This window comes from Chiloscyllium plagiosum, unplaced genomic scaffold, assembly GCF_004010195.1.
Source record: "Chiloscyllium plagiosum isolate BGI_BamShark_2017 unplaced genomic scaffold, ASM401019v2 scaf_8814, whole genome shotgun sequence".
Lineage (NCBI taxonomy): Eukaryota > Metazoa > Chordata > Chondrichthyes > Orectolobiformes > Hemiscylliidae > Chiloscyllium > Chiloscyllium plagiosum.
In genome coordinates this window covers 2,558-9,225 of record NW_025213077.1, presented here as the reverse complement: position 1 = coordinate 9,225, position 6,668 = coordinate 2,558, and the positions used below count along the sequence as shown (strand labels likewise).

At 49.4% G+C, this 6,668-nt stretch overlaps 1 long non-coding RNA gene across 1 annotated transcript in view; it reads left to right on the top strand.

The window, feature by feature from the left end:
• Positions 1 to 3,393, top strand: part of LOC122547535 — a 24,518-nt gene extending 21,125 nt beyond the window's left edge. The window contains exon 3 of the long non-coding RNA XR_006311027.1: positions 2,408 to 3,393. This is a non-coding gene — a long non-coding RNA (uncharacterized LOC122547535). The remainder of the gene's footprint in view (positions 1 to 2,407) is intronic.
• Positions 3,394 to 6,668: the final 3,275 nt, after the last annotated feature.

Sequence of the window (6,668 nt, the reverse complement as noted above, 5' to 3'; positions counted from 1 at the left end):
CCCTCATATCACCCATCCCTCACCCCTCACCTCACCCCTCATTTTACCCTTCACCCCCCACCTCTCATCACACACCCCTTGCACCTCACCTCACATTCTTTATCTCACATCCCTCACCTTTTATTTCACCTAAATCACCCTTTTCCACCCTCACTGACCAATAGTTTGTTGTGCCAGTGACCCCTGACCTGCTCTGTGTGAGTAACTCTGAGCTGTCTCTACCTGACCGACAGTGACCAGCTATCGCTACGGGAGCAAACTGATTAACTGTCACTAACTTAGAGTAACTTTGATCAACTACAACTGACTAAGTGAGCCTAACTCTGCCTAGCTGCATAATACTGCAATCAACTTTGACCAGTAATAACTTAGTGATTGACCATCTCAAACTGTAACTAACCCTGATTAATCTTGACCAACTGACTAGAAGTCTGGCAGTAATGAACTGTAACTAACTCAAGAGAGGAGGTGAATTGCTTTTGATGAGAAGCAAAGGCTTCTTCAGAAAGGTTTTGATCCCATTTTGTCCTGGGCATATGCCAGGCTCAGAAATACAAACTACCATATATTCAGCATGACTATCAGTGCCCAGAAACAATTAGGAAACTATAGTTACTCCCCAAAGATCCTTAGGCCGCACCTTCTAAATCCATGACCACTGACATCGAGAAGAATAACAGTTAGATACAGGGGGCCACCACCCCCTGAGAGTTCCCCTTCAAGCCACTCACCATCCTGACTTGGACGTATATCACCGTTCCCTCACTGTTGCTCAGTCAAATACTGGAATTCCCTCCCTATAATAGCACATTAGTTTCACCCAGAGAGTGGTAGCCGTGGAAGTCTTGACTACAGAACGTGGTTGATGTCAAGACATCGAATGGTTTAAGGAGGTGTTACACAGAGTTCTTAGAACTAATGGAATCAAAGTACTAAGTTGATGATGGTATTGAATGGTGGAGTGGGCTCAGTGGGCTGAATGGCTTACTGCTGCTCCTATTTTCTAAGATTCTCTGTCTAATATGAGTATACCTGTACCCAAGGACTGTGGACAACACAGGCCATACATTTGAGAGAGAGAGAGATTTTGTGTGTGTGTGTGTGTGAGAGAGAGAGAGATTGTGTGTGTGTGAGTGAGAGAGTGTTTGTGTGTTTGTGTGAGTGAGAGAGATTGTGTGTGTGTGTGTGTGAGAGAGATTGAGTGTGCAAGAGAGAGAGAATGCGTGTGTGCGTGAGAGAGAGAATGCATGTGGGCGAGAGAGAGAGAATGCGTGAGTGCGAGGTGTGTGAGTAAGAGAGAGATTGTGTGTGTGTGAGAGAGAGATTGTGTGTGTAAGTGAGAGAGAGAGAGAGAGATTGTGTGTGAGTGAGAGAGAGAGAGATTGTGTGTGTCTGTGAGAGAGAGAGAGAGAGAGAAAACGTGAGAGTTGAAAAGCAGCAAGTGAAGGCAAGCACACATGAAAGAGAACATAAGTGAGAGAGAACATGTATAAAAGGGAGAGATGTGGAGCACGTGTGAAAGAGAGGATGTGTGTGAGAGAAAACGTGAGAGTGTGTGAGAGCGTGCGTGTGTATGACAGAACACGTGAGTGTGTGTGTCTGTGTAGGAGAGAGTAGATGTGTGTATAAGTGGGAGAGAGCATGTATGAAAGAGCACATGTATGCCTGGGCTGCAATACGTGTGCGGGAGAGAGCATGTGAGTGTCTGGGAGAGAGTGTGTTTGGGAGACAGCATATCTGAGAGAGCATGTGTATGTGGGAGACCATGTGGCTGGGAGAGCGCGCGTGTGGGTTTTGAGAGTACTTGTGTGGAAACAGCATATGTGAGACCATGTGTGTGGTAGAGAGTGCACATGTGTGGGAGTGAGGACACGTAAGAGAGCACATCTGTGTCTGGGAGAGGACACGTGCAAGAATAAAACATGAAGCTTCACCAGTTGTCAAGAGGGCGGCACGGTGGCTCAGTGGTTAGCACTGCTGCCTCACAGCGCCAGGGACCCAGGTTCGATTCCAGCCTCGGGCGACTGTCTGTGTGGAGTTCTCCCCGGGTCTGTGTCTGTTAGGTGAATTGGCCACGCTAAATTGCCCGTAGTGTTCAGGGATGTGTAGGTTAGGTGCATGAGTCAGGGGTAAATGTAGAGTAATAAGGGAATGGGTCTGGGTGGGTTGGCTCTTCAGAGGGTCAGTGTGGACTTGTTGGGCTGAAGGGCCTGTTTCCACACTGTCGAGATTCTACATATTAAAAAAAAGTAGGGAATGAAGGAAGGGAATGAAACGATGCTAGCTAACTTTGGAACGTGTAACAGTGCTTGGAGTGTCATTTTACAAAGTTAAAACATGTTTGGAATATGCTGAGCACTGTAGTAACTTTCATTCGATGTTTGTGCCCCCCCCCCCCCAACCTCAGCCCCTTTCAGCTTTCAGGAAGGACAGATGTCAGAGCATGTTGTTTCAATTCAATAGACACCCCCCCAGATTGTGAGAGTGAGCGGCGACCAGCTCGACACAGCTAGCGAAGGATGTGTGCTCCAGTCATAGCTGAGCTGGTCGTGACCAACCGATCGCTCACCGTGTGTGAGAGAGCTGACAGAGAAGTGCTGCTCGCTTGTAAACTGCACTGGCAATTGCACTGCTTTCACCAATCAGGCCCGAGCCATCAAAGAGGAAAAGCCAAAAACAAAAAGCCAAGTCCAGTCACTGGCTCGAACACCGCTGCTAACGCGCTATTTTGATCAAGGGTGGTGCGCGCCTCGATCAGCAATTCACAGACCGCCGCTAACAGCGCCCCTCAGTCTTGCCCAGTGGCTGTCAGTGGGACCCATCTTCAAAACAATGGCAAGACCATCAAGAGGAATCCCATCAAATGTTGAAACATTGTGAGGTATTCCAACTCTCAGTGCGTTTGTAAGACCACTTCATGGCCTCTGAGCCCAGCCTGGTCAATATAAAACCCCAAGCGTTAGGGGTCCAGCTTTCCCGCCTGCCTTCAGTGCGATCGGGGCAGACCGAACCAAAAGTAATAGATCAGTGATATTAAATGTGAGCAGTGTCTCCACAAAGATCATTGACCAGAAAGTTTAACCAGACTGAATATTAAATGTCATTAGACCATGTGCTGCCCAGTTCACACACTGAGGGTTCAACCAAGTACTCCGCTTCTGCAAGGAGAGATACATGGCCTTACCTTTTAAGCAACACTGCAGTGAATTACCACCACTCCGATGGCATGTTTCTGGGCCCAGTTCTTCGAGGTATTTGCAGACGTTTGAAGCCAGGTTCCTGATAGGTGCAGCAGTTGGCTTCCTCATGAATAAGACTTCCTTTTGGTGATGAACAATTTCCTCATGTAACGTCAAAATACCAAACTGCAATAAAGACCAAGGGACAAAGAAATGAACTGTTGTGACGAGTTATTAATGGAATATTTTACATTCTGACGGACCTAAATGCGCCGTTAGTAGGAACACAAGAATGGATCAGATCAGGGCAATCTCAATGAGTCAGCAAGAAATTAACCAACAACAATCAGGGACTCTGCTTCATAACGTATACACAGACACAGAAAACTGGCAGTTCACTCACAGACTGAGAGCACAGACAGGAAGCTCACAGACTGAGAGCACAGACAGGAAGCGCACAGACTGAGAGCACAGACAGGAAACTCACAGATTGAGAGCACAGACAGGAAACTCACAGACTGACAGCACAGACAGGAAGCGCACAGACTGAGAGCACAGACAGGAAGCTCACAGACTGAGAGCACAGACAGGAAGCGCACAGACTGAGAGCACAGACAGGAAGCGCACAGACTGAGAGCACAGACAGGAAGCGCACAGACTGAGAGCACAGACAGGAAGCGCACAGACTGAGAGCACAGACAGGAAGCGCACAGACTGAGAGCACAGACAGGAAGCGCACAGACTGAGAGCACAGACAGGAAGCGCACAGACTGAGAGCACAGACAGGAAGCGCACAGACTGAGAGCACAGACAGGAAGCGCACAGACTGAGAGCACAGACAGGAAGCGCACAGACTGAGAGCACAGACAGGAAGCGCACAGACTGAGAGCACAGACAGGAAGCGCACAGACTGAGAGCACAGACAGGAAGCGCACAGACTGAGAGCACAGACAGGAAGCGCACAGACTGAGAGCACAGACAGGAAGCGCACAGACTGAGAGCACAGACAGGAAGCGCACAGACTGAGAGCACAGACAGGAAGCGCACAGACTGAGAGCACAGACAGGAAGCGCACAGACTGAGAGCACAGACAGGAAGCGCACAGACTGAGAGCACAGACAGGAAGCGCACAGACTGAGAGCACAGACAGGAAGCGCACACAGACAAGAAACTCACAGACTGAGAGCACAGACAGGAAACCTACAGACTGAGAGCACAGACAGGAAGCTCACCGAGTGTTATCACAGACAGGAAACTCAGAGACAGAGAGGACAGACAGGAAGCTCACAGACTGAGAGCACAGACAGGAAACTCACAGCGTTAGAGCACAGACAGGACACTCACAGAGTGAGAGCACAGACAGGGAACTCACAGACTGAGAGCACAGACAGGAAACTCACAGACTGAGAGCACAGACAGGACACTCACAGAGTGAGAGCACACACAGGAAACTTACAGAGTGAGAGCACAGACAGGTAGCTCACAGAGTGAGAGGAGACAGGAAACTCACAGAGTGAGAGCACAGACAGGACACTCACAGACTGAGAGCACACACAGGAAACTTACAGAGTGAGAGCACAGACAGGTAGCTCACAGAGTGAGAGGAGACAGGAAACTCACAGAGTGAGAGCACAGACAGGAAACTCACAGAGTAAGAGTACAGACAGGAAACGTACAGAGTGAGAGCATAGACAGGAAACTCACAGAGTGGGAGCACAGACAGGTAGCTCACAGAGTGAGAGCACAGACAGGTAGCTCACAGAGTGAGAGGAGACAGGAAACTCACAGAGTGAGAGCACAGACAGGAAACTCACAGAGTGAGAGCACAGACAGGAAGCTCACAGACTGAGAGCACAGACAGGAAGCTCACAGACTGAGAGCACAGACAGGAAACCTACAGACTGAAAGCACAGGCAGGAAACGTACAGACTGAGAGCACAGACAGGAAGCTCACAGAGTGAGAGCACAGACAGGAGGCTGACAGACTGAGAGCACAGACAGGAAGCTCACAGAGTGAGAGCAGAGACAGGAGGCTGACAGACTGAGAGCACAGACAGGGAACTCACAGAGTGAGAGCAGAGACAGGAAACTCACCAACTGAGAGCACAGACAAGAAACTCACAGACTGAGAACACAGACAGGAAACTAAGAGTGAGAGCACAGACAGGAAGCTCACGGAGTGAGAGGATAGGTATCTCACAGACAGGATGCTCACAGACTGGCAGCACAGACAGGAAACATAGACTGAGAGCTCAGACAGGAAGCTGACAGAGTGAGAGCACAGACAGGAAACTCACAGACTGAGAGCACAGACAGGAAGCTCAAAAACTGAGAGCACAGCCAGGAAGCTCACAGACTGAGAGCACAGACAGGAAACCTACAGACTGAAAGCACAGACAGGAAACTCACAGACTGAGAGCACAGACAAGAAACTCACAGACTGAGAACACAGACAGGAAGCTCACAGAGTGAGAGCACAGACAGGACACTCACAGAGTGAGAGCACACACAGGAAACTTACAGAGTGAGAGCACAGACAGGTAGCTCACAGAGTGAGAGCACAGACAGGAAACTCACAGAGTGAGAGCACAGACAGGAAGCTCACAGACTGAGAGCACAGACAGGAAGCTCACAGAGTGAGAGCACAGACAGGAAGCTCACAGAGTGAGAGGATAGTAAACTCACAAACAGGAAGCTCACAGAGTGAGAGGATAGGAAACCCACAGACAGGAAGCTCACAGACTGAGAGCACAGACAGGAAACTCACAGAGTGAAAGCACAGACAGGAAGCTCACAGACTGAGAGCACAGACAGGAAACTCACAGAGTGAGAGCACAGACAGGAAACCTACAGACTGAGAGCACAGACAGGAAGCTCACAGACTGAGAGCACAGGCAGGAAGCTCACAGACTGAGATCACAGACAGGAAACACACAGATTGAGAGCACAGACAGGAAGCTCACAGACTGAGAGCACAGACAGGAAACACACAGATTGAGAGCACAGACAGGAAGCTCACAGACTGAGAGCACAGACAGGAAACACACAGATTGAGAGCACAGACAGGAAGCTCACAGACTGAGAGCACAGACAGGAAACACACAGATTGAGAGCACAGACAGGAAGCTCACAGACTGAGAGCACAGACAGGAAACACACAGATTGAGAGCACAGACAGGAAGCTCACAGACTGAGAGCACAGACAGGAAACACACAGATTGAGAGCACAGACAGGAAGCTCACAGACTGAGAGCACAGACAGGAAACACACAGATTGAGAGCACAGACAGGAAGCTCACAGACTGAGAGCACAGACAGGAAACACACAGATTGAGAGCACAGACAGGAAGCTCACAGACTGAGAGCACAGACAGGAAACACACAGATTGAGAGCACAGACAGGAAGCTCACAGACTGAGAGCACAGACAGGAAACACACAGATTGAGAGCACAGACAGGAAGCTCACAGACTGAGAGCACAGACAGGAA